Source organism: Molossus molossus, unplaced genomic scaffold, assembly GCF_014108415.1.
Source record: "Molossus molossus isolate mMolMol1 unplaced genomic scaffold, mMolMol1.p scaffold_m16_p_2, whole genome shotgun sequence".
Lineage (NCBI taxonomy): Eukaryota > Metazoa > Chordata > Mammalia > Chiroptera > Molossidae > Molossus > Molossus molossus.
Window position 1 is genome coordinate 8,582,161 of NW_023425355.1, and position 26,472 is coordinate 8,608,632.

Consider the following 26,472-nt stretch of genomic DNA (forward strand, 5'->3'; position numbering starts at 1 on the left):
TGAAGACAATGGGTTCTAGCACTCCCACTGATTGACTAACTAGGCTGCTTATCTCATCCTTTCTAAGGACATTTTGAACAGACATTTTTTTACAGAATGTATTTTTTAAATTACATTTATTGGGCTGACATTGGTTGAGATTTTATTTTTATCTTTCAAACTTTCTTATGTCTAGTCATGACATGAGGGGGTTTTTTTTGTACTGGAGGGTCTCACAATGTAGTAGGAAAGACTGATACTCCCTTTAAATCTCAGTAGCATATATGAGAAACAGAAAGTATTATGAGAGTACAGGGAAAGCAGCACTTGAATTAGGCCTTGAAAATGGATTAAATTTAGCTCTGTAGGGGAGGGCAGGCCAAGTAGAGAAAATAATGTAGGCAAAGGCTTGGGGGGCTAGAAAGATGCAGGACATCCAGCAACACACTGTACGTCAACATCCCTATTTCTAATACAGCCACATCTTCTAAGATTTTACTGGTTAAAAGAAAAAAATTATGATACAAAACTGGTAAGCTTACAACCATATCCAACTACCCTGCAGCCAATAAAAAACCTTTTGTACTTCCAGTCAAGATGGTGGAGTAGAAAGACAACTGTAATTGAAAAATAAAAACAAATACAAACCACCCACAATTCCACCTTGTAATATATCCACTTTTTATTTATTTTATTTTTTTTTCTTCTGTATTGGTGAGATTCTCTACTCCTGATAACATTAAACATTTACTCCATAAAAAAGCTTATATATAGAAAAAATACATGCAATGACAAAAAAAGTGTTAGTGTAGTATATTTATTTCTGATGAAAACTCAAATCTAAAAGAGAAAAAAGTGAAGCTTGTTATAGATACTTTAATTTTGATAGAGTGTTGTGTATAAAATATAATTTGGAATCATTTTCTAAATTGCTGGCAATGAATAACAACATTGACTAAAGCCAGAAGCTGTTCCAGGTTTTCCCCAAGAAATTTGTGCATTTCCTTTTCTCCTCCAAACTGATTTCTCTACTGGTCTTCTTAACCTGATAGAAATTATTCTTTTCAAATTATAGTCTTAAAAAAAGACCTCAATTTGTGGCCTTTAGGCAGTGTTAGCTTAAACCAGTGATCCCTCCAGAGAACAGGTTAACATCTCTGGTCTGTAATGCAGAAGGTTGTTTTTCTTTTAAAAGTACATGCATAAGCAGTAAAATTTGTTTGAAAACTAGAGCCAGAGAGCAAGCAAAAATAACCCAGACTAACACACTACAACTTTTACTTCTCTTGGTGCTCTAAGCAATACATTTCTTTTTATAAATCCTTGTTATAACTGTGTGTATATGTATATATACTTGGCAGACTTTAATCAATACTTTTGACATCCCAATGAGTGAAGATAATCTTCATTTTCCAGTTGGTAAAATAAAAATTTTGAGAAGTGATTTGACTAAGGTGATACAGGCAGTGACATAAATGAGAATAATATTTGGGAGTTTTGCCTCAAAATTTCCTTTACTCATCTTTTTTAAAGGGTGGTAGAGCATTTAAATGTTTCACAGAATTTGATTTTTGAACAGTGATCTTTCTTAGGACATAAATCAAGATGGGGACAGGGAGGGGGGAGGCAGGCAACAGTCAGGTCTATTCATTTCAATTTACCATCCCAGCAATCACATTTTTCACTTATAAATTTGTCTTCATGTTGATTTAATGTGGTATAACTTACTTGCTGAGATAACATGGCAGGAAATGTATCACAATACCTTGGGAATGTGCGTCAGTAAGTGAAAGGGTAGGACGTTTCTGGTTTCATAAATATGTCCCTAGTTTCTCCAGCACTGTTAGAAAATTTAAGTGATGTCCTCATCCTTGTGGGCTCAAATGTGTGGAATATTGGTAGGTTCCATCATTTTTCACAGATCCTTCTTTCTTGAAGGAAACTATAAAATATCCTCATTTTGAGCCAATTAGTTGCACTTTGTCTCATGTTTTCTGTCTACATTTAGAATTATACAGCTATGGCTCAAGGATTTAATTTTTTAACCTATTTTTATTTTATAATTCTCTAGTGTAGAATTACAGTTTTCCAAACCTATAATCAGAAGTGCATTTTAACAATTTACTGATTGAAATAAATGGGTTATTTCACATCTTAATGAAATTGTTTTAGTCTGGCCATTTACTTTAGTTGATTTTTTTTTTTTATCCTCACCCGAGGATATTTTTCCATTTTTTGTTCAGATAGAGCAGGAAAGAGAGAGAGAGAGAAACATTGACGTGAAAGGGACACACCAAGTGGCCGCCACCCACACAACCCAGCAAGGGCCGGGGACAAACTGCATCCAAGGTATGTGCCCTTAGCGGGAACCGAATCCCGGTCTCTCTGGACTGCAGGTTGATGCTCTAACTGCTGAGCCAAACCAGCCAGGGCAATTTTTTTTTTAATCCTCACCCGAGGATATTTTTCTATTTATCTTCAGGTAGAGAGAGAGGGAGAGAAAGGGAGAGAGAGAAACATCGATGTGAGAGGGACACATCCATTGGTTGCCTCCTGCATGACCCCCACCATGGCCAGGACGAACTTCAACCGAGGTACGTGCCCTTGTCCGGAATTGAACCTGAGACTCTCTGGCCCACGGGTCGACTCTACCGCTGAACCAAACCGGCCAGGGTCTAGTCAATTTTGTTTGTAAAAAGTAAAGTATTTGCCAGCTGGTGTGTCTCAGTGGTTGAGGGTCGACCCATGCACCAAGAGGTGGCTGGTTTGGTTCCCAGTTGTGGGCCCGATCCCCAGTGGTGGGGCATGCAGGAGGTGGCCGGTCCATGTTCTCTCTCATCAATGTTTCTCTCTCTCTCTCTCTCCCTCCCTTTCTCCCTCTCCCTTCTCCTCTCTCTGAAATCAATAAAGAAAAAAAATTAACCTTTTTTTTTTCCATTTTTTGTACAGATGGAGTGGGAGGGAGAGAGAGGAAGGGAGAGAGAGAAAGAAACATCGACGTGAAGGGACACATTGAGTGGCTGCCACCCGCATGACCAACCAGGGCCGGGGACAAACTGCAACCGAAGTACGTGCCCTTAGCGGGAACCGAACCCGGGTCTCTCCGGACTGCAGGCCGACGCTCTAACCGCTGAGCCAAACTGGCCAGGGCTAACCTTTTTTTTTTAATGCTGTTTTAACTGATGCTGATCCTGCTTGTGCATTTGATGTCCCAACAAAAGCAGATTGAGAAGGAATAATATTGGAAGTATTTCCTTCCCCTGCCTCCACTGAGAGTTTTCAGAACACTGTATGCTTCTTGGAATTGTGAAGAAAATGGTTTCTGCCCTCTTGAGTGTTCACCTGAAGCAGGCTACCTGCCACTCATGAGAGGAGAGCACTAAGAGGGCTTCTGTTAAGATCTGAAAAGCTGTCAACAAGGATATAAGAACAGAGAGAAATAATTCCACAGTGGAATTCTAAAAAATAATTCTCAGGGCTATTTTGGATAAATTTGTAGTTGACCTCTGCTTTCATGAGGATGCTTAAGACTTGATCCTTGAACTAACAAAAAGTTAGAGAGCTCAGTTGTTAAAGCGTTCCAAGTACAATTTCCTTTTTGATTTTTGCACTTACAATGGGAGCAAAAAAAAGAAGGTATCTGGCCCTGGCCGGTTTGGCTCAGCAGTTGGAGCGTTGGCCTGCGGACCAGAGAGTCCCGGGTTCGGTTCCTGCTAGGGGCATGTACCAAAAAAAAAAAAAAGAGAGAGAGAGAAAAATGCCCATTTATCATCTTTGAAAGTACAAATGAACAAATTGAGTGGACAATTAAAAGTTAAAATATTGGCCCTGGCCGGTTTGGCTAAGCGGTTAGAGCGTCAGCCTGTGGTCCGGAGAGACCTGGGTTCGGTTCCCGCTAAGGGCACGTACCTCGGTTGCAGTTTGTCACCGGCCCTGGTTGGTTGTGTGGGTGGCAGCCACTCGATGTGTCCCCTTCACATCGATGTTTCTCTCTCTCTCTCTCTCTCCCCCTCCCACTCTATCTGAACAAAATATCAACAACAACAAAAAAAGTTAAAATATTGGTAGCTCAGAATTTCCTCAGTAGTTTCAAACGAAGTTCAAAAGTAAGAATCCAGCCATGGGCAGCTCGGCTCAGTGGTTAGAGTGTCGGCCCTGGGACAGAAGGGTCTTGGGTTCAATTCCTGGTCAAGGGCATGTATCTGGGTTGCAGATTCCATCCCTGGCCCTGGTTGGGGCCCTGTGGGAGGCAACCACTCAATGTGTTTCTCTCTCTCTCTCTCTCTCTCTCTCTCTCTCCTCCCCTCCCTCCCTCCCTCCCTCCCTTCATTCCACTCTATCTAAAAAATCAGTGGAAAAATATTCTCAGGTCCTGGGAAAATAAATGGTTTATGTGTGTTTTATCATCTTTACAAGAAACACATCTTTGAACTTGATTAGACTTTGATATTTATAATAATGTTTTCAATTTAAACTGTACTAAGAGATCATGCAGTAGAAGTTGATAAGCATAAATGGGACCATTGTTGGGTACATTTTTCTGGACTACTGGATAGTCTCTTGGTAACTTCAAAACATCTTAACTTCAGCACTGTACTCTGAAGTGCTGATTTGGAGAGGCACTGTAACAGGATTAAAGAATGGGGTCTATGGCACCAGACTGCCTGGGTTGGAATCCCATCCAGCTCCTCTGCTTACTACTTGTATGACCCTAGACAGATTTCTTACTTTTTTTTTTGGCCTCAGTTCCTCCAAATTTCTGAAATGGGGGCAATAACAGTACCTGATTCTTAGGATTGTCAGTGAATTAATACGTGTAAAGCCCTAAAAGCAGTACCTGGCAGATAGTAAACACACAAAATTTAGTTACTATTATTCTTTTAATACATTATTTACTGTAAATGTAGTTTTAGCAACCTGTATAATAAAATTTTAAATTATAGTTTTGCTGTACTACTTAGTAGACTACACCCTGCAAGCAATATTTATTTATTTTTTTTATCCTCACCTGAGGACATTTTTTTTTGGCATTTATTTTCAGACAGAGCAGGAGGGAGAGGGGGGAAGAGAGAGAGAGAAACATCGATGTGAGAGAGACACATCGATTGGTTGCCACCCACACAACCCTAATTGGGGCCGGGGACAAACTGCGACCAAGGTACATGCCCTTAGCGGGAACCGAACCTGGGACTTTCCAGTCCTCAGATTGATGCTCTAACCACTGAGTTAAACTGGCCAGGGCACAATATTTAATTTCTACATTACACTATAGAAAATGGAAAACTCAGATTGGGAGGGCACAATAGCCTACAATATACCTACAGTATGCTGACGTGGTATTTCAAAACTTGTTATGAGAGCTAGCAAGTCATATCACCCTGATGTACTTACTCATTCTACTTCTGTACCAATCTGCTTGTAGAATTAGTGAGTCACAGACTCTGGGCTATTGAGATTTTCTAGATTATTTCTCTAATAACCCAATGCTGAACCATACTTTTACTGAATAATTTCTGAAATATAAAATGTTGGCAATTGAAAAGGCTTTATTCATGTCTAACCTACTCTTCAAAATAGCTGCATTTTTACAAAGTTGTGTGCACATTGAATTTTTATATTCAATCACATCAGCACTCCAATTAATAAAGGCTTATTATGTTCTTGTATATCTAGTGTTTACATCGGTCCTGTGTGGTGTGCAGAGGAGCATAAGGCATATTCTCCAGTGTCTAGCCAGAGAAAGAAGTCTAATACTAAACAATTACAGAGAAATTAGGTGCTAAACTGTGATGCTTATTCCAAAAGTATTCAGAATTGAAAAAGAAAGCGGGTACAAGTATTTGACATGTTTTTCATGGAGGAGGTGGGGCTTGGGTTCATTTACTCACTCAACAATTATTTTAGTAGCTACCATGTGTAATGGCCTGAGGATATAATAGTGAACACAGCAGATAATGGTCCTGCTTTTGTGGCATTTGCAGACAAGTAGTGTGATGGGATTTAAATATACGGTAGAGAGCATTCCAGGTGAGGAGACCAGTTAAAGTAATAGGAGTCCCAGCCCCAGCCCCAGCCCCAGCCCCAGCCCCAGCCCCAGCCCCAGCCCCAGTCTCAGCAATAAAAAAATAAATAAATACAAATAAAGTAATAGAAAGAAATGGCAAGCATGGGCCGTGTGGCAGTGAGGGCACTTGCCTGATTGTAGTAGAGATTTTATGTCAGAGAGAAGTATTTAAAATGATAGATGTGGGCCATTTTATGAATGATTTCACCAGCTATTTAAGTCTGTGAGAAGTGGGGTAGAGCAGTCTTAGGGGACCCAGCCCTTAACCCATGAGATCCTATCTCCAGGTCGATAGTGTCAGAATTGAATTAAATTGTAGGACACTCAGCTGGTGTCACGGAGAATTTCTTGGTGGGAAAAACCTCCACACATCTGGAGTCAGAAGTGTAAGTGTGGTAGTAGTATGAGAGTCAAGGAGAAACAAGGGATGGAAGGCTGCTTTTTTCCAATACAGTCAGTCATTTTTTGAATGCTTTGAATAGCTATTTAACCTTCACTAAATTCCTTTGTATAACCTGTTTAGGAGAGGGTTAGTCACATAGGCTTTGGAGTCATACTGTCTCAATTTGATACCATCTCCACTCTAATTTGTTTCCAGAGTTTAGAATTTTGTATTAAGTTTTCCTAGTGATACAACTATATAGGCAATAAAATGATATTTACAGAGAGCAGCTGGGGTCAGTAACCCAAGTAGTACCAGGTAACACTGGAGAGCAATGTACACATTAAGTGCCAGTGGGAAGTCCAAGAAGTTGGAAGACATAGAAGCAGATTAGGCAAGGAAAGAAATACACTCTGTGATAGTTGGTGGAATGCCGTCAGAAATGTCTTCAAGCAAAACAGACTACATTTGCCTAACCTTTGTTTTCTGGAGAAATGTAACTGCAGTTGTTTGACTTGGCCATTTGAAGACTACCAGTAGTCATTTTTTAGGTTCTTTTTTTTTTTCTTTTGGGTGTAGGGCAGGTAGGGTCCCCACCACCAGAAAACCAGAATAAATGGCCCACCTCCATCCACAAAGATCCCGGACAGAGTAGACAAGGATTACATGGAACAGAGACCCCAGGCGAGGAGAGAGGTTGGCTATCTTCACAGAAACTCTAGGTTCTGTTCTACATTTGAAGCATCTGATCAGTTTTAGATTATATTCTATATTTGAAGCATCTGACTTGGTGTCCTAGTTTTGTGTGGTACCTAAATACAACTTGGTCAGAAGCTTAGTAGTAAGTTTTATTTGTAATCTGTGTTAGTACTCTATCAACTTGGTTTAAAGCATGAGTGGATTGCCAAATGAATGCCTGTTATGACCTGCCTTATTCTCTCTTGTTACCTTTGGATTTAATGTTAATATGATCATGTTCTAATAAGGTTTAACAGTAATATCTGGCCCTGTCTAGAATTTTTTTCCCCACCAGACGAGTAGATATGATCACACAAGACCATCCTTGTCTCCTCCCAATCCTTTATTATGGTGATCTCCAACCTTATTATATGGAGGAGCTTCTTTTAATTTGAGTCTTGAGATCAGGGCGGATATAATCATTGCAGTCCTTGAGAAGTTGTTGCTGGCTCTGTTATTCTCCCCTTCACTCTGGGAATGTTAGCTGAGACTTGTGGCAGAAAGGATGTGTAGCAGAGAGGAGACATTTTGGAGCTCCATGAGGTGAGGTTTCTAGACCTACCAGTAGATCCTGATTTGCAGGTTGGAGACTCCCACTTTATTTCATCCAGGGCTGTTGTCTTACACAGCTCCAGGGGGCAGCTGTGTAAGTCTGTAAAAATTATGACATGGAGTTATGCAATATGGTGGCCTCGAAACCTACCCAACCCACTTGTATTTTTAGCCCCAATTTTCCCCTCAATACCCACTACATATAGTAGCATGTAGTCCCAAGTTCATCATTTGCATCTCACTTCCCACCTTAAGGTTCTCCTGTACTCAAACAGAAGAAATTTAGATCTTTGAGGATTTTAAGGAGTTGCATCAATTTTCTTACTCTTTTTAAGTGTACTCATTGGAAAATGATTGATACCTGCCCTAACTCATAGGTTGTGATCAGTATCGAATAAAATAATGTATGTGAAATCACTTTGTGAATTATGGAGTACTCTATAAATATAAGACAATATTCTTTCTTGATGTTGTATTATAGTGGAAAGAGTACCGAATTTCATTTTATTTTATTTTTTAAAATATGTTTTTATTGATTTTTTTGAGAGAGAGGAAGGAAGAGAGAGATAAAAGCATTGATGTCTGAGAGAAACATCAATTGACTGCCTCCTGCACACCCCCTACTGGGGATCAAGCCCGCAACCTGGGCATGTGCCCTGACTGGGAATTGAACCATGACTTCTCAGTCCATGGGGCAATGCTCAATCCACTGAGCCACACCTGTGAGGCCAAATGTACCGAATTTTTTTTCTTTATTGGTTTTAGAGAGAGAAGAAGGGAGAGGGAGAGAGAGAAACATCAATGAGAGAGAACATTGATTGGCTGCCTCCTGCATGCCCCCCACTGGGGATCAGGCCCACAACCTGGGCATGTGTCCTGACCGGGAATCGAACAGGGGACCTCTTGGTGCATGTGTGGATGCTCAGCCACTGAGCCACACTGGCTGGGCAAGAGAGAGTACCAAATTTTAATCAGGAGTCTGGCATTTAAGTTTCAATTCTGCTATTAACAAACTAACTTTGGACAACTTAAGTTGTATCTCTGGGCCTCTGTTTCCTTATCTATAAAAGGAAACTTAAAATGCCATTTCTCTATATCTAGAAGCCTAAGAGTTATTATATTTTTTCTCACCTCATATTATCAATCACCAAATCTGTTTAGTTTTGATATTTTTCAAATTTCCCCCCTCCTTTCTATCTCCAGTCTCTAATCATTTCTCTTCTGGGCAATAGTTTTTTTTTTTTTTAAATTATGATAAAATATATGTAATATAATAATTAACAGTTTAACCATTTTAAAGTGTACAGTTCATTGGCATTAAGTATATTCACAGTGTTATGTAGCTATGACCACTATCCATTTCCAGAAATTTCTCATCATCCCAGGCAGAAACTTTGTACCCATTACACAATGGCTTCTCATTCCCTCTTCTCCCACGCCCAGTAAATCTATTCTGCTTTTTGTCTCTATGAATTTACCTCTTCTAGGTACCTCATAACTGTAATCATGCAATATGTTTTCTTTTCATCTGGCTTATTTTACTTAGCATTATGCCATTAGGATTCATCCATGATGAAGTATATGTCTGCATTTCATTCCCTTTGGTGGCTGAAAAATATTCCATTATTGGACAATAGATTTTTTTTTTTTTAATCCTCACCAGAGGACATTTTTCAACATTTTGTTGAGATAGAGTGGGAGGAAGAGAGAGAGAGAGAGAAACATCGATGTGAAAGGGACACATCGAGTGGCTGCCACCCACACGACCCAACCAGGGCCGGGGACAAACTGCAACATAGGTACATGCCCTTAGCGGGAACCGAACCCGGGTCTCTTTGGACCACAGGCTGATGATCTAACCGCTGAGCCAAACCGGCCAGGGCTGGACAATAGATTTTTAACTGGTCTTCCTATCTCTAGTCCTGTCCCTTTCAAATGTATCCTTCACAATACAACTTTACTTACCTTTTCAATCTCCTTGTCATTCCCACTCATGTCATATTCCCAGTGATACCAAGAGCATTCCTTCAAATATGCGATGCTGTTTGATACATCTGTAATTTTGTTCATGGCCCTTTTGTTTGGAGTTTATTTCTATTTTTCTGGAGAACAGCTACTCAACCTTCAAGACCCAGTTTGCCTAACAATAGTTGATTGGTTAAATTGTGGTGTAGTTCATGTAATAGACTTCTATTTTGCCTTTTTAAATTATGGCATATATATTAGTGATTAAAAGCATAGACTGAATTCAAATTTCAATTATGTCACTTATTAGCTGTGTGACCTTGGGAAAGTCCCTAACCTTCTCTGTGTCTCAATTTCATCATGTGTAAAATGGAGATAATAGTGGTATATATCCCATTGGGTTCTGGGTTGAAATAGTAAAAAGTATTAGGTGTTATTATATATTACTATTTACTAATACAGAAAATGTTTATTGTAGCGTTAAATAAAAAGAAGCAGCCCTGGCCGGTTTGGCTTAGCGGTTAGAGCGGCGGCCTGCGATCCAGAGAGACCCGGGTTCAGTTCCCACTAAGGTCACGTACCTCGGTTGCAGTTTGTCCTCGGCCCTGGTTGGGTCGTGCGGATGGCAACCACTCAATGTGTCCCTTTCACGTCGATGTTTCTCTCTCTCTCTCTCCCTCCCACTCTATCTGAACAAAATATGGAAAAATGTCCTTGGGTGAGGATAAAAAAAAAAGCATATTATAAGACAATAGTATATCATTTTATTAAAAATCCGTGTTTACACACACACACACACACACACACACAATAACCTGCTAAATTTATACACACATACACACGTAAACACATATATACATTCCTACCTCAAAATGTTAACATTAGTAATCTCTTGGTGGTGGACTGATTTGTTGTTTCTTTTTAAATTTGCTTATCTATATTTTCTATTTCTCTCCAGTTGATTTTTTTTCTTATATTTTAAAGGGAAAAAAAACCCAAAGCATCTTTTCTTTTTTTTCTTTTGTGAATCCTCACTCGAGGATATTTTTTCATTGATCTTTAGATAGAGTGGAAAGGGAGGGAGGGAGAGACACATTGATGTGAGAGAAGCACATCAATTGGTTACCTCCTGCAAGATCCTGACCGGGTCCGGGGATCGAACCTGCAACCCAGGTATGTGCCCTTGACTGGGAATTGAACCTGCGACCCTTCAGTCTGAGGGCCAATGCTCTAACTGCTGAGCCAGACCGGCTAGGGCAAAACATCTTTTCTGTGAGTTCTTTGCTCTACTCCCTTCATCCTTTAGGTCACCACAGGATACCATGCAACCCTGAGTCCTTTGAAGGCAGAGCCTATGTCATATTCATTCACCTTTGCATCCCTAGTAGGGCCTGGCACAGAACGTGAAAGATACAGGGTTCTCAACAATGTTAATAAGGTGAGGAGGAGATGGAATTATGTGCCAAGCATTTTATATATGTTATCTGATATATTTCTCTTAGCAGTCCCATGAGTAAGAGTTGTTTTTTTAGATGAGGAAACTGAGCATTAGAGAGATCAAACAATTTGCTGACGGCAGAATTTAGATTCAAGTCTAAGTTTATCTGATGCCAAAAATATTTTCTTTAATGTGTATCGAATTAATGAATTGCCTAATGAATATACCCACTTCTTCAATGATATAATTTATGAAAGACTTCTTTGTAGGCAGAAATATGCTCTAGGAATGTAAAGATATGTTATTCTTCTTTCTTTTCTGCTGTATTCCCACCCACACCCTTGATTCTGACTAGGCAGACCGGCTTTCCTGCTTCTGTGCACAATATTTTCTGTCTGTTCAACTGGCATGTTCTCCATATGTCTTTTTATATTGTCCAAGTTCTACCTACTCTTTAGGAATATGGCTCATAATTATGATACAAAGCTTTTCAGATTAATCCAGCCATTTCCATCAAGCTCACTCTTGTGTGTGCATGTTGAGAAGACTGATTTGCAAGGATCTGGCCAGATATAATTTGTTTCATGTCAAAGTGTGGCGTTATCATCTTTGAGCATAGATACTTACACTTTTCCTAATTTGATCTGTTTACTTTTCTCTGCTGTGTCCAACTTTAATTTCCTACATTCATAGTCGTACCTTTTTCTTTTTTTAAAAAGGTCTCAGATATACCTCACATTTTAATAAGATGCCCTATACACACATTTGCTACTAAAAATTGAAATAGCACATTCAAAAAAATTGTTACAATTCAAACTTTTGACAACCAGAGAATCTAATTAATGCACCCTATGCTAATTATGCTCTAGCCAAACCACCCAGTGCTTTCTTTTTCACATTCCTTCCACACAAGTTACTTGCTTCTAATTCTTGATGTTGGGTTTCATCTTACTGACTCCAGGCTTCTAAAACACAATGACAACACTCAAGACCTATTACTAATGCTTCTTCGGGTCAAATTGAAAAGGATCTGAAGTATATTGAAGTCATTTAAATGCAAAGTACACGAATTTCTTATAATTTACTGGCACTAAAATAGATAAGAAAAAGATACAAGAAAAAGACATCACAGAACTTTTGTCATAGGTTATCAAAATATTGGTATACAGCCTATCCTAGCATAGAGTTGCTAATCTAAGCTGCTTCATAATGACCTTAAAATTAGTAGCAAGAAAAAAAGCACAAGAATAAGGTTTATAGCTAAATCGACTCCATCTCATAATTATTCTCCATGCTAATATTATCAGAAGGATCTCCATGATAAAGGAAAATGACAACTACATCTAACTCTTCTGAATCTTGATTTGATCTCAAGTTTCCTCTCCTGTGGGTCTTTTTTAAGCAGAGACAAGGTGCGGTATCGAATAATTTGTAACACCCTTTGCATCCTTTCTTTCCGAGTAATTGCCAATGTCCTCACTCCATGTGTCCTCCCGTAGAGCATGCCTTGACCCAGCCCCAGTCCAAGCCCCTGTAAGTTGTTTTCTCTGTCCTGCTGTTGCGGTGAACATTTTGGTGGAAGGGAAGGGAATTTGGTACTAGGGTTGAGAGTCAAGTTACTAAGATTCTTTGCTAGTACTTCTGAGATGGTTTGAGCTCCAGCTGAATCTCCTTCACGGGGCATCTGAGAAGACTCTGGGGTCGAGGGTTAGCTAAGCTTGGGCGAGTCCATTGGAAGTCTGGTCACAGCTTGAAGCTCTTAGATCCTCCCAAAAGTGTTTGAGCAGAAGGTGATAATAAAAACCCTCAAATTGGCCCTGGCTGGTTTGGCTCAGCAGTTAGAGCGTCGGCCTGTGGTCCAGAGTAGACCTGGGTTCGGTTTCCACTAAGGCCATATACCTTGGTTGTGGTTTGTCCCCGGCCCTGGTTGGTCATGCGGGTGGCAGCCACTCAATGTGTCCCTTTCACGTCGATGTTTCTCTCTCTCTCTCCCCCTCCCGCTCTATCTGAATAAAAAATGGAAAAATGTCCTCGGGTGAGGATAAAAAAAAACCCAACAAAACCTCAAATTGTTACAGAGAAGCCTGTAAAGAACTGTACAGCCCAGAAATAGTGAGAAAACCCCCAATTCCAACAAAACCTAGTCATACCTTTTTCAAAAGGAATTGCGAGAATTAGGGTTTTTTTGTTTTTGTTTTTAATTTCTTTTCTTTATTGATTTTAGAGAGAGAGAGAGAGAGAGAGAGAGATGGAAACATTGATGTGAGAGAACATTGTTTGGCGGCCTCCTGCATGCCCCCCACTGGGGATTTGGCCCACAACCTGGGCATGTGTCCTGACCGGGAATCGAACTGGAGACCTCTTAGTGCATGGGTCGACGCTCAACCACTGAGCCATACCGGCCGGGCGTGAGAATTAGTTTTTAACAGGAAGATACTGATTAATAAGTTCAGTCTGTCTTACTTATTTGTATGTATAAGTGTTTGTGCACATGACCCCTTCATCAAAAGTAGAGAAAAATAAGGCGGTTAAGGTAAGAAAAGAGGCACTTTAATAATTTATTTCAAAAACCCAACAGAATATGCTAAATTAAAATTTAGTCTTTAGTTATAGCTGGACTTCCCACAGGTTTTTCAGAATTGAAAAGGTAAACCCCCTTTAGGGCAAACTAACTGAAGGGAAGTATCCACTTTATGAGAATTACATGTCTAAAATGCAGGGGAGCCCTGGCCGTTTTGGCTCAGCGGTTAGAGCGTTGGCCTGCAGTCCAGGGAGACCCGGGTTCGGTTCCCGCTAAGGGCATGTACCTCAGTTGCGGTTTGTCCCCGGCCCTGGTTGGTCGTGCGGGTGGCAGCCACTCGATGTGTCCCTTTCACATTGATGTTTCTCTCTCTCTCTCTCTCTCTCTCTCTCTCTCTCTCTCCCCCTCTCCCTCTCCCTCTCCCTCTCTCTCCCTCCCACTTTATCTGAACAAAAAGTGGAAAGAAATGTCCTCGGGTGAGGATAAAAATAAATTAATAAATAAATAAATAAATAAATTTTAAAAATGCAGGGGAAATAGCTCCCTTGTAGATGAAGTACTTTTTTTTTTTTTTACTTTGCCAGAACCACTTTCTAAAGGTTCCAGCCTATTTTATTTATTTATTTTTGAAATGTTTTTATTGATTTTTTTTTTAGAGAGAGACGAAGGGAGAGAGAGATGGAAGCATTGATGTGAAACATCCTGCACGCCCCCTGTGGGGGATGGAGCCTGCAACCTGGGCATGTGCCCTACTGGGAATTGAATCAGGACTTCTCAGTCATGGTACTACACTCAATTCACTGAGTCACACTGGCTGGACTGTCTTTTATTTGTTTTTTTAATCCTTACCCGAGGATAGTTTTCTACTTATCTGCAGATAGAATGGGAGAGAGATAGAGGGAGAAAGGGAGAGAGAGAGAAGCATCAACATGAGAGGGACATATCGACTGGTTGCCTCTCGCATGACCCCGACCAGGGCTGGGGCAAACAGCAACCGGGGTACGTGCCCCTGGCCAGAATTGAACCTGCAACTCATTGGTCCGTAGGCTCACGCTCTGCCACTGAGCCAAGCTGGCCAGGGCTATATTCTTATTTTTAAGCCATGGAAAACTAAAGCTTAAGGAGTCAAGGCAACAGGCTCAGGGCTTTAAATTCAGCAAGTGACAGAGCTAGGATTCAAACCAGGGTAGCCTGATTCCAGAGCTATTGTTTTTTTTTTTTTTTAATTTTCTTTATTGACTTTTAGAGAGAGAGGAAGGGAGAGGGAGAGAGAGATAGAAACATTAATGATAGAGACCACTGATTCATCACCTCCTGCATGCCCCCAGTGGGGATTGAGCCCACAACCCAGGCATGTGCCCTAACTGGAATCGAACTGGTGACCTCTTGGTGCATGGGTTAATGCTGAACCACTGAGCTACACCGGCTGGGCCAGAGCTATTGTTCTTAAATACTTAGCATTTTATAGATGAAGTACTTTGTCCAAGATTACTTTTTTAAAAAAATCCTCACCCAAGGATATTTTCCTATTTATCTTCAGATAGAGTGGGAGGGAGAGAGAGAGAAAAACATCAATGTGAGAGGGACACATTGACTGGTTGCCTCCCGCACGACCCCGACCAGGGCTGGGGATGAACTGTAACCAAGGTATGTACCTTGACCAGAATAGAACCCATGACTCTTTGGTCTGTGGGCTGACGCTCTACCACTGAGCCAAACCGGCCAGGGCTAAGATTACTTTTTAAAAATTTCTCACATGAGGATATTTTTCTACTTATTATCAGGTAAAGTGGGAGGAAGGGAGAGAGACAGACAGACAGAAACATTGACATGAAAGAGTCACATCGACTGGTTGTCTTCCACATGACCTGACTAGGGCCGGGTATGAATGCAACCAAGGTACATGCCCTTCACCATAATTGAACCCGCGACTCACTGGTCCACAGGCTGACGCTCTAACTGCTGAGCCAAACCAGCCAGGGCCAAGATTACTTTTTTTTTTAATAAACAATAATAGCTAACTTTTATAGAGATTCAAAATATTTTAAGCATTACTGGGTCTTCACAATCTCAGTAAAGCTTACGCATATTTTGGACCTTCAAGATAGGATAAGCAACACATTTTGAGTGAACAAGCTTCTAGTGCCATATGATTTTATCACTCTAAATAGGAAATTATATTTGCATGAACTAAACTGTATAAGTTATTTCATCACAAAGCCAGAGAGAGCCAGGATTTGACACAAGGACATTTGACTTCAGATGTAGAGCTGTTACTGCACAGCAAAGTAGAAGGTAACATGTCGTTTATCTTTGTTCTGTGTACCTTGGGAAACCAGTCTAGTGAAACTACATTTAACAATCCCCAAGGAATGTTTGTTAAATTGTTCGTAGTTTCCTAAAATAAATTTCTCAAAATAAAGCTGAATGAAGAAAGAGTTTTTCTTCACAGGTTTGGAGACAGCAGAGGAGAATGATTCAGAGTAAAAGCTCTGGAGTTAGATTGTCTGATGCCTTCTCATCTTTAGTTCTTGATTTACTGACTCAAGCATGACCTTGAACAGGCAACTTTGCCCTCCAAGCCTCAGTTCTCTTAATTGTGAAAGAAGCATAGTATTCCATTATGTAAATGTACCACAGCTTTTTTATTTACTCATCTACTGATGGGCACTTAGGCTGTTCCCAGATTTTAGCTATTGTAAATAATGCTGCTATGAACATAGGGGTGTTTAGGGATTTTTTTTTCTGTCTTAAAATGACCACTTTTATTGTCTGACAATGGCAAAGCAATTGATTTTCCAGTGGTTCTAACCTCCTCAATGTGAACATAAGAATCATATCTGCAAAGATGCTCCATTTGTACAAAACAGTTAAACTAAAGGGGATGATATTATCTGCAGTATTTACTCATTCTTTTTTTTTAAATTGATTTATTTATTTTTGTTACAGATGTTTCTCCTTTTCACCCCACTGATTCCCCCCTCCCACTCCCGCCCCACCCTGTCCCCACCTTTGTTGTCCATGTTTAGGGATTTTTAGGATATATGTGGTGGCTCTATTTTTAATTTTAAAAAATATATATATATTTTTTGGTACGTGCCCCTAGCGGGAACCAAACCCAGAACTCTGGTCTGCAGGCCAACACTTCAACCGCTGAGCCAAACTAGCCAGGGCTAAAATATTTTTTTCTTTATTGCTTTTAGAGAGAGAGGAAGGGAGAGAGAGATAGAAACATTGATGAGAGAGAACATCGATTGGCCACCTCCTGCGTGGCTCCACTGGGGATTGGACCCACAACCTGGGCATGTGCCCTGACCAGGAATTGAACTGGTGACCTCTTGGTGCATGGGTCGATGCTCAACCACTGAGCCACACCAGCTGGGTGCGATTTTTAATTTTTGATGAGTAAGTAACTTCTAATGATTGGGTTCAGTTCCTCTGATATTACTTTCCAAAATAGATATAACAAACAAGTTGTTCAGGGTGATAGAATAATATGTTCGTAGATTCTAGATATTGCCCACATCATCTTTACTGGTCATTCTACTTTGTTGTGATAATTATGGCCAGTATGCTTCACTGTTACTTGGCTATTCAATTACAGTGCTGAAAGCATAATACCCTTTAGTATACTAGGTCCTTTTAGTATACTCTTACTATCTTTAAGAAGAAATTTAGAGAAATGTGTTTAAATCTGAATACTATGTTTCTGAAGGACTGGTATAAATGGAAATTCACAACATTTTCATTTTTATAGCCACTCTGAAAATAAGCACATGATGAGCCAAGCTCATTTACTAATGACCAGTTGTTACACCTATCCTGATTTGTCTGAACTCGTTCCAAGTTTTTGTACTAACCTATTAAGCTAATCACTCATAAAATAGAGCTCAAAGCAAGAATAGTTCACATTTAAAATATATATTATAACCAGTTCTTGCCAAAAATCAGAATATAGGGGAAATTGTCAAGAAAAATGATGAGAATACATTGTAAATGAAATAAAATAACAATGAAATGACTGATAATGAAGGGTTATGGCTTTCTTTCCATTTACTTCGTATTTTAGTTTTGATTATCCAATTCTTCATTGACATTTCTGAGCTGTAAAAAGAACTGTGTTACCACTTCACACTCATGATTGGTATTATTAAAAAAAAACAGAAAATAGTAAGTGTTGGCAAGAATGTAGATAAATTAGAACCCTTGTGCATGCTGGTGGGAATGTAAAATGGTGCAGTTGCTATGGAAGACAGTATGGTGGCTCCCCCAAAAATTATTATTATTTTTTTAAAATTTTTGGTACGTGCCCTTAGCGGGAACCGAACCTGGGACTCTCTGGTCTGCAGGCTGATGCTCCAACTGCTGAGCCACACTGGCCAGGGCTCCCCCAAAAAATTAAACATAGAATTACCACATGATCTGACAATTCTGAGTACATATCCCAAATAATTGAAAGCAAGGACTTGAACAGATATTTGTATAAGTCTTCATAACAGTGTTATTCACAATAGCCCGAAGGTAGAAACAACTCAAATGTCCATCAACAGAAGAGTGGATAAACTAAATATTGTATTATACATACAAGGTAATATATTTTAGCCTTAAAAAGGAATGAAATTCTGACATGTGATAAACAGTGGGTAAACCGTCAAGATATTACTCTAAGTGAAATAAACCAAACCAAATAAAAAGACAAATATTGTATGATTCTACTTATATGAGGCACCTAGAGTAGTTAAATTCATAGAGACAAAAAGTAGAATGGTAGTTATAGGGGCTGGGGGAGGGAGAATGGGAAGTTATTGTTTAATGGGTACAATTTCAATTTAGGAAGATGAGCAAGTTCTGGAAATGGATGGTGGTGATGGTTGTATAACAACATGAATATACTTAATGCCACTAAATGTTACACTTAAAAATGGTTAAAATGGCCTGGGTGGTGTGGCTCAGTGGATTGAACATTGTCCTGTGGACTGAGAGGTCCCAGTTTGATTCCCGGTCAGGGCACATGCCCGGGTTTCGGGCTTGATCCCCAGTAGGCGTCGTGCAGGAGGCAGCCGATCCATGTTTCTCTCTTATATCAATGTTTCTATCTCTCTCTCCCTTCCTCTCTCTCTAAAAAATCAATAAAAAGATATTTAAAAAATAAAAATGCTTAAAATGGCCCTGGCCGGTGCTGCTCAATGGTTAGAGCTTCCACCCAAGCACTGAAGGGTCACGTGTTCAATTCCCATTCAAGGGCATGCACCTGGGTTGTAGGTTTGATCCCTGGCCCAGGTTGGGGAGTGTACGGGAGGCAACCAATAGATGTGTCTCACATCAATATTGCTCTCTTTTTCCCTCCCTCTCCCTCCCTTCCTTCTACTCTCTCTAAAAAAATCAATGGAAAAAAATATCCTCAGGTGAGGATTAACAAAAAACAAACAAACAAAAAACGGTTAAAATGGTAAATTTTATGTTATATGTATTTTGCCACAACAAAGGAAAACTTTTTAAAAATGTCTGCCTTTCTCAGGAAATAGTAATTTTGCTATAGCCCATAAATGTTTTTAGAGAAAGAATAAATGTCATATAAAAGTGTGCAAGAGAAAAATCACCTCTGACTTCCACTGAGGATTCTGAATGACAACTACTTAAAAAAATAGTAGTGTAACATATTGGACATAGTCATAATAGGTCATTGCACTTCTTGGCTTTATAGGACAAACATGGGAAATCCAATGATGGAAAGAAGATTCTTCAAAGTTTAGATTTCAGCGATATCTTTGTTAGGGATCCATTTTCAATTCTACCTTATTGTTTAACTGTTTATAAAAGTTGGCTTGCCCTGGCTGGTGTGGCTCAGTTGGTTGGAGCATTGTCCCACACACCCAACGGGTCGTGGGTTCAATTCCTGGTCAGGGCACATGCCTGGGTTGCAGGTTCAATCCACAGTTGGAGTGTATATGGGAGGCAACCCATCGGTGTTTATTTTATTTTATTTATTTTTTGTACAGATAGAGTGAGAGGGAGAGAGAGAGAAACATCGACGTGAAAGGCACACATCGAGTGGCTGCCACCCGCACGACCAACCAGGGCTGGGGACAAACTGCAACCGAAGTACGTGCCCTTAGCGGGAACCAAACCCGGGTCTCTTCAGACCGCAGGCCAACGCTCTAACCGCTGAGCCAAACCGGCCAGGGTCAGTTCACATAATATTTAATTAAATCACATGATTATAAGAAGTTCAGTGGGCATAAGCAAAAACAGATGAACTAAGTGTGCCAACATACTACTTGTGGGATAAGGGGTGCATATAAGCATGCTGTGAACATCTGAATATTTTAGTGATAGAATGGAGACCATCAGGAAATTCGTTGGAGGTTGGTTAAGAGAACTTTTGCAAAGTGAAAATTTGCTTTTTCTTACTGAATGTATCCTGAACACTTTTCCTGTCTGTAAACAGAGATCTACATCATTATTTTTAATGGCCACATGGTAGTAGACATGTGTTAGGCTAAGCTCTTGCTTGCAAACAATATAAAACAGTTCTGACTCAACCAGACAATGGATTTATTGGTAGGCCATTAAGATTGCTTATATAGTCAACAAGGAAGATGGTCATCCAGTCTTGGAAAATGGGCAGGAATCCAGCGAGGCTAAACACAAGCCAAGGTCACACCATATGAACAGTCTGGTGAGCAACTCTCTGGTGGCACTGGCTTTCTCAGTACTTTTGCCACCACTGCTGCTGATATTTTGATTCTGCCGCTGCAATTGCTGTGAATTCTCTGTAACTGTCACTGTATATTTGTGTTACTTCATCAGGATTCAAAACCCTGGGCAGAAGCATCTGTTCAACCGGGTCTAGAATCACTTAGCAGCATCTCAGCTTCAAGGATGAAGGGTAAGGAAATATCTCACATTCCCACTTTGGCTTTAGTAGTGGGGGGCAGTAATGCCCTACTATAGAAATTTAGGTTGTTTCCTATGTTATTCTGTTTTAAGCTAAATGGTAATAGACACATTTTACTAAACTAGTATCTTAGTTGTTTTAATTTATAATTGATTAATTTTAAAAAGAGGAAGGAGAGAGAGAGAGAGAGAGAGAGAGAGAGAGAGAGAGAGAGAGAGAGAGAGAGAGAGACATTAATTTGTTGTTCCAGCCCTGGCCGATTTGGCTCAGCGGTTAAAGCATCGGCCTGCAGTACAGAGAGACCCGGGTTCGGTTCCCGCTAAGGGCACGTACCTCGGTTGCAGTTTGTCCCCGGCCCTGGTTGGTCGTGCGGGTGGCAGCCACTCGATGTGTCCCTTCACGTCGATGTTTCTCTCTCTCTCTCTCTTCCTCTCTCTCCCTCCCGCTCTATCTGAACAAAAAATGGAAAAATGTCCTTGGGTGAGGATAAAAAAAAAAAAAAAAAAAAAATTGTTGTTCCACTTATTTATGCATTCATTTGTTGATACTTGTATGTGCCCTGACCGGGGATCAAACCCACAACCTTGGCATATCGAGATGACACTCTAACCAACTGAGCTACCCAGCCAGGGCCTAATTTATAATTTTTAAGATAAGTACCATATAATTTCAGTCACGTGGAATCTAATGAACAGAATGAACTAACAAGCAAAATAGAGACAGAATCAGAGAGAGCAGGCTGACAGTTGTCGAGGGGTGGGGATTGTGAGGCTGGATAGGGGGTGGAGGGATTGAGCAAAAAAGAAAAAAGAAAAAAGAAACTCATAGACACGGACAACAGTGTGGTGACTGCCCTGGGGAGAAGGGGGTGAAAGGAGGTGGAGGAGGGTATAGGAGGGATAAATGGTGTTGGAAGGAAACTTGACTTGGGGTGGTGAACACACAGTACAGTGTACAGATGATATGTGGTGGAATTCTGCCCCTGAAAACTGTATAATTTTGTTAACCAGTGTCACCCCAATAAATTCAATAAAAATGAAAAAAAGAGGAAAAATATAACAAATGTAAATGTAAATTTTCATGTGTTTATTGGTATTTTGAATTTATTTTGTCAATTGCTTGACATATATATTACTGTATAGGTTTTTTTAAGATGTAATTTACATATTGTAAGATTCATCCTATTGAAGTGTATAATTCAGTGGTTTTTAGTATATTCAGGTTTGTACAACCATTACCATTCTCTTGGTCCAGAACATTTCGTCACCCTCAAATGACACTCCATTCATATATGTTTTTGTAGTTTGTTTACATGGTGTATTTTGCCACATGAAATTTTAAAATTTTATATCATGAAATCGTAAAATATTTTTCTTTATGGCTTCTGCTTAGAAGGGCCTTCCTTACCCCAAGTTTTATTGTTACTGTTAATTAATATTCACTTCTATATCTTTGTAGCAATTTTCTATTTTCTCTTTACATTTCAGTCTTCAACTCAGTTGGAATTAATTTTGGTGTAAGATGGGACCTAAAAAAATCACCTCAAAGTGTTAGAACATATTGAACTGTTCACAGCCATGTTGTATTACAATTGAAATGTTTGTACTGAATAAAGTTTTCTTCTTCACTGAAAAAAAGAATGGTTAGCCATTATGCCAACACCACTTAATTGATTTCTCCATTGACTGGAAATACTGCCCTTATTATATACTAAATTCTTTTTTTTTTATTTTAAAAAATTTATTTTATTTATTTTATTGACTTTATTGGGTTGACATTGGTTAATAAAATTATATAAGTTTCAGATGTACAGTTCTATAATATATCATCTATATATCATATTGTGTGTTCACCACTGTAAGTCAAGTCTCCTTCCATCATCATTTATTTTCTTTATACCCTCTTTTACCTCCTTCCACACGTGTTTCTTGGACTTACTATTCTGTTGTAAGGATGTCTATTCTGACATCAGTATAAGACTTTTAAAATAATTAATATTTTAAAAGACATTTTAATGTACGATAGGATAATTAGCATTATTATCCTTTTAGTGATATTTTAAAAAATAAAATTAATGACATACTTGAAAAGTGTGCTCAAACTGAGTTGTCTTTTTTAGCCTCACCAAACTTTATAGTTTACTTGTTCTTAGTCAGTTACAGCAAATGTAAAACAAGTGCTTTTTCAACTTACTTTATTTAACGGTTAAATACTAACAGTTGTTTTTTAGTTTTCATAGGTATTTAACTTTTTTCCTTCATCAGTGGCTTGGGGCACTATTTTGTTTAAGAGTCAAAAATTGTAACATGGATCTTCCTTCCTTCCTTCCTTCTCTTCACCCAAGGACATTTTTCCATTTTTTATTCAGACAGAGTGGGAGGGAAAGAGAGAAAGAGAGAGAGAGAGAAAGAGAGAGAGAGAGAGAGAGAGAGAGAGAGAGAGAGAGAGAGAAACATCAATGCGAAAGGGACACACCAAGTGGCTGCCACCCGCATGACCAAGCAGGGCCAGGGACAAATTGCAACCAAGGCACGTGCCCCCAGTGAGAACCGAACCCGGGTCTCTCTGGACCGCAGGCCGACGCTCTAATCGCTGAGCTAAACTGGCCAGGACCCAAGACCATATTTAACTGATAATATGGTTGAAAAATAGTCTGACACATTTTAATGTCAAATAGTTGAATCCTGCCCCCCCTCTACTTTCCAGAGATTAGAATGGCCTTGTCTGAGGGCTTTTCTCTCCGGTCTATTATTGACATGGCGGCAGATGCTCAGCCCCCAGTGGAAAAGAACCTAGTAACTGGAAGATTGTTTCTCAGTTTCTGAAGAACTTGTGGCCACCTGTGTTTATTTCAGGGACCATTATTTTTCAGGCATTTTCCTCTACCCTACTCCCACCTTCGGTTGGTTTTGCAAACATTATCCTATTAAGTTTAATCCCTTTGAGGCTATTGTTAGCTCTGGACTCCAGCCTGAATTGGCAGTATGAGTGTGGTTATGTCTGAGTATTAGCTTCCTTAATATTAAAAGGAGGCTACTACCCTACTTTTGTGGCAGAATTGTCATGAAATTCATGTATATGGAAGTTTTTTCAACTCAGCAATGCTATAGGAATATGAAATATAAATATTATTATCACAAAGACAACTCTTTTTTTTTTTTTTTAAGAAAGGCAGCGATTACCAAGTACCACAAAAATGGCTAGCAAAGCACATTACTTTTTTATTTTTAATGTTTTTATTGATTTTTTTTTTTTAGAGAAAGAGAAATGGAGAGACGGATAAAAACATCGATGTGAGAGAGAAACATCAGTTGGCTGCCTCCTGCATGCCCCATACTGGGGATTGAGCCTGCAACCCAGGCATATGCCCTGACTGGGATCGAACTGGGACCTGTCAGTCCATGGGACGACGCCCAATCCACTGAGCCATACTGGCCGGGCACATTGCTTTTTCTTTTATTTATTTATTTTTATCCTCACCCGAGGACATTTTTTTGTTTTTTTGTTCAGATAGAATGGGAGGGAGAGAGAGAGAGAAACATCGACGTGGAAGGGACACATCGAGTGGCTGCCACCCGCACGACCCAACCAGGGCTAGGGACAAACTGCAACCGAGGTACGTGCCCTTAGCAGGAACCGAACCCGGGACTCTTTGGACCACAGGCCGACGCTCTAACCGCTGAGCCAAACCGGCCAGGGCCACATTGCTTTTTCTTAATTTTAATATTCTGTGTTTTTTTTTTAATCTTAGTAATATGCCTTAAGTATTGGCTCCTAATCTTTTGGGAATAATCAAAAATGAAAAGAATAATTATGTTCTAAAACATATACTTGTCTACTCCAGCTGTTTCATCTGGAATATTAGTCCTCTATTATATAATGACAGTTGCCTAATGAAAGAGATTAGACACTCAGTATTTTGAAAACAGGTTAAGGAGTAGGAATAATTTTTATTTTAAAGGCTTACACAATTTAGATGAATTAGGTAGGCTAATGCTTTCCTCTTTTGTTTGCTTTTTTATTGGTGTTTAGAGAGAGGAAGGAAGGGAGGGAGACAGAGAGAAACATTGGTTCATTGTGTCCTGTACACACCACTACTGGGGGATTGAACCCGCAACCTGGGCATGTGCCTGACCAGGAATTGAACTGGTGACCTTTTGGTGCATGGATCGACGCTCAACCACTGAGCCACACCAGCCAGGCTAAAATGGACTGGTTTTTAAACATCTTTTTCCTCCGGCTTTATTGGGGTATAATTGACAAATAAAAATTATATGTATTCAAGCAAATTTCAAGTATACAATATAGCATTACTGATTATAGTCTTCCTGGAATAAGTTAGATCTAAAGACTTTATTCATCCTGCATAACTGAAACTTTGTACCCTTTGATCAACATATCTCCATTTCTCCTACCACCCCAGCCCCTGTAACCACCATTCCAGTTTGTGCTTCTAAGAGTTTGACTTTTAGATTTCACATATAAGTGAGATCATGTAGTTTTTGTCTTTTTGTGTCTAAGCTATTTCACTCGGCATAATGTCCTCCAGGTTCATTTATTTTCTTTCAAAATTCTTATCATGAAATAATTTAGGCCTACAAAGAGTACAGAGGCCCTGGCTGGTTTGGCTCAGCCGTTGGAGTGTCGGCCTGCAGTCCAGAGAGACCCGGGTTCGGTTGCCGCTAAGGCACGTACCTCGGTTGCAGTTTGTCCCCGGCCCTGGTTGGGTCGGGCGGGTGGCAGCCACTCGATGTGTCCCTTTCATGTAGATGTTTCTCTCTCTCTCTTTCTCTCTCTCTCTCTCTCTCTCTCTCTCGCTCACTCGCTCTGTCTGAAATAAAAATGAAAAAATGTCCTCGGGTCCTGGCTGGTTTGGCTCAGCGATTAGAGCGTTGGCCTGCGATCCCCAGAGACCTGGGTTCGGTTCCCGCTGAGGGCACGTGCTTTGGTTGCAGTTTGTCCCCGGCCCTGGTTGGTTGTGCGGGTGGCAGCCACTCGATGTGTCCCTTTCACGTCGGTTTCTCTCTCTCTCTCCCTCTCACTCTATCTGTACAAAAATTGGAAAAATGTCCTCTGGTGAGGATAAAAAAAAAAAAAAAATGTCCTCGGGCAAGGATAAAAAAAAAAAAGTACAGAGTACCCTGTAACATATGTGTATATCCACTGCCCAGCTTAAGAAGGTAAACACTAGCCCAGCTGGTGTGGCTCAGTGGTTGAGCATCAACCCATGCACCGAGAGGTTGCTGGTTCGATTTCTGGTCAGGGCACATGCCCAGGTTGTGGGCCAAATCCCCAGTTGGGGGGCATGCTAGAGGTGACCAATCAGTGTTCTCTCTCATCGATGTTTCTATCTCTCTCCCTCTCCATTCTGCTCTCTAAAAATCAATCAATAAAAAATAAAAAAAAAGAAGGTAAACATTACATATATAGTTGAAGTTCCCCTGTGTGCTCAATCACATCCCTTCATCTCTCCTTAAACTCCTGAATTTGGAGATCATCATTCCCATGTACATTTTTATATTTTGACTAACATTGCTATATATGTGTCCATATAAAAACAGTACAGGGTATTTTTCTTTTATCCTCACCTGAAGACTTTTTTGCATTCATCTTCAGATAGAGCAAGAGGGAGAGAGGGAGGAAGAGAGAGAGAGAAACATCGATGTGAGAGGGACACACCCACTGGCTGCCACCCACATGACTTGGGACAAACTGCAACCGAGGTACGTGCCCTTAGCAGGAACCGAACCTGGGTCTCTGTTGACCACGGGACAGCGCTCTAACCGCTGAGCATTATAGGGTATTTTTTGATGTTTGTATCCTTCTGAAACTTTATTTTCTCAACTGTGTTTATGAGATGTATCCATGTTGCTATTTGTAGGTCTATTTCAGAGTTTCTCAACTTGTTACTATTGACATTTGGGCTGGATGATTA

At 40.0% G+C, this 26,472-nt stretch overlaps 1 protein-coding gene across 2 annotated transcripts in view; it reads left to right on the top strand.

Moving 5' to 3' along the window:
- ATP7A (ATPase copper transporting alpha) overlaps window positions 1–26,472 on the top strand; it is a 98,444-nt gene that overhangs the window by 852 nt on the left and 71,120 nt on the right. For both annotated transcript variants that reach the window (XM_036270762.1, XM_036270763.1), the window contains exon 2: window positions 20,450–20,528. The gene's annotated coding sequence lies outside the window, so the exon portion shown is untranslated. The remainder of the gene's footprint in view (window positions 1–20,449; window positions 20,529–26,472) is intronic.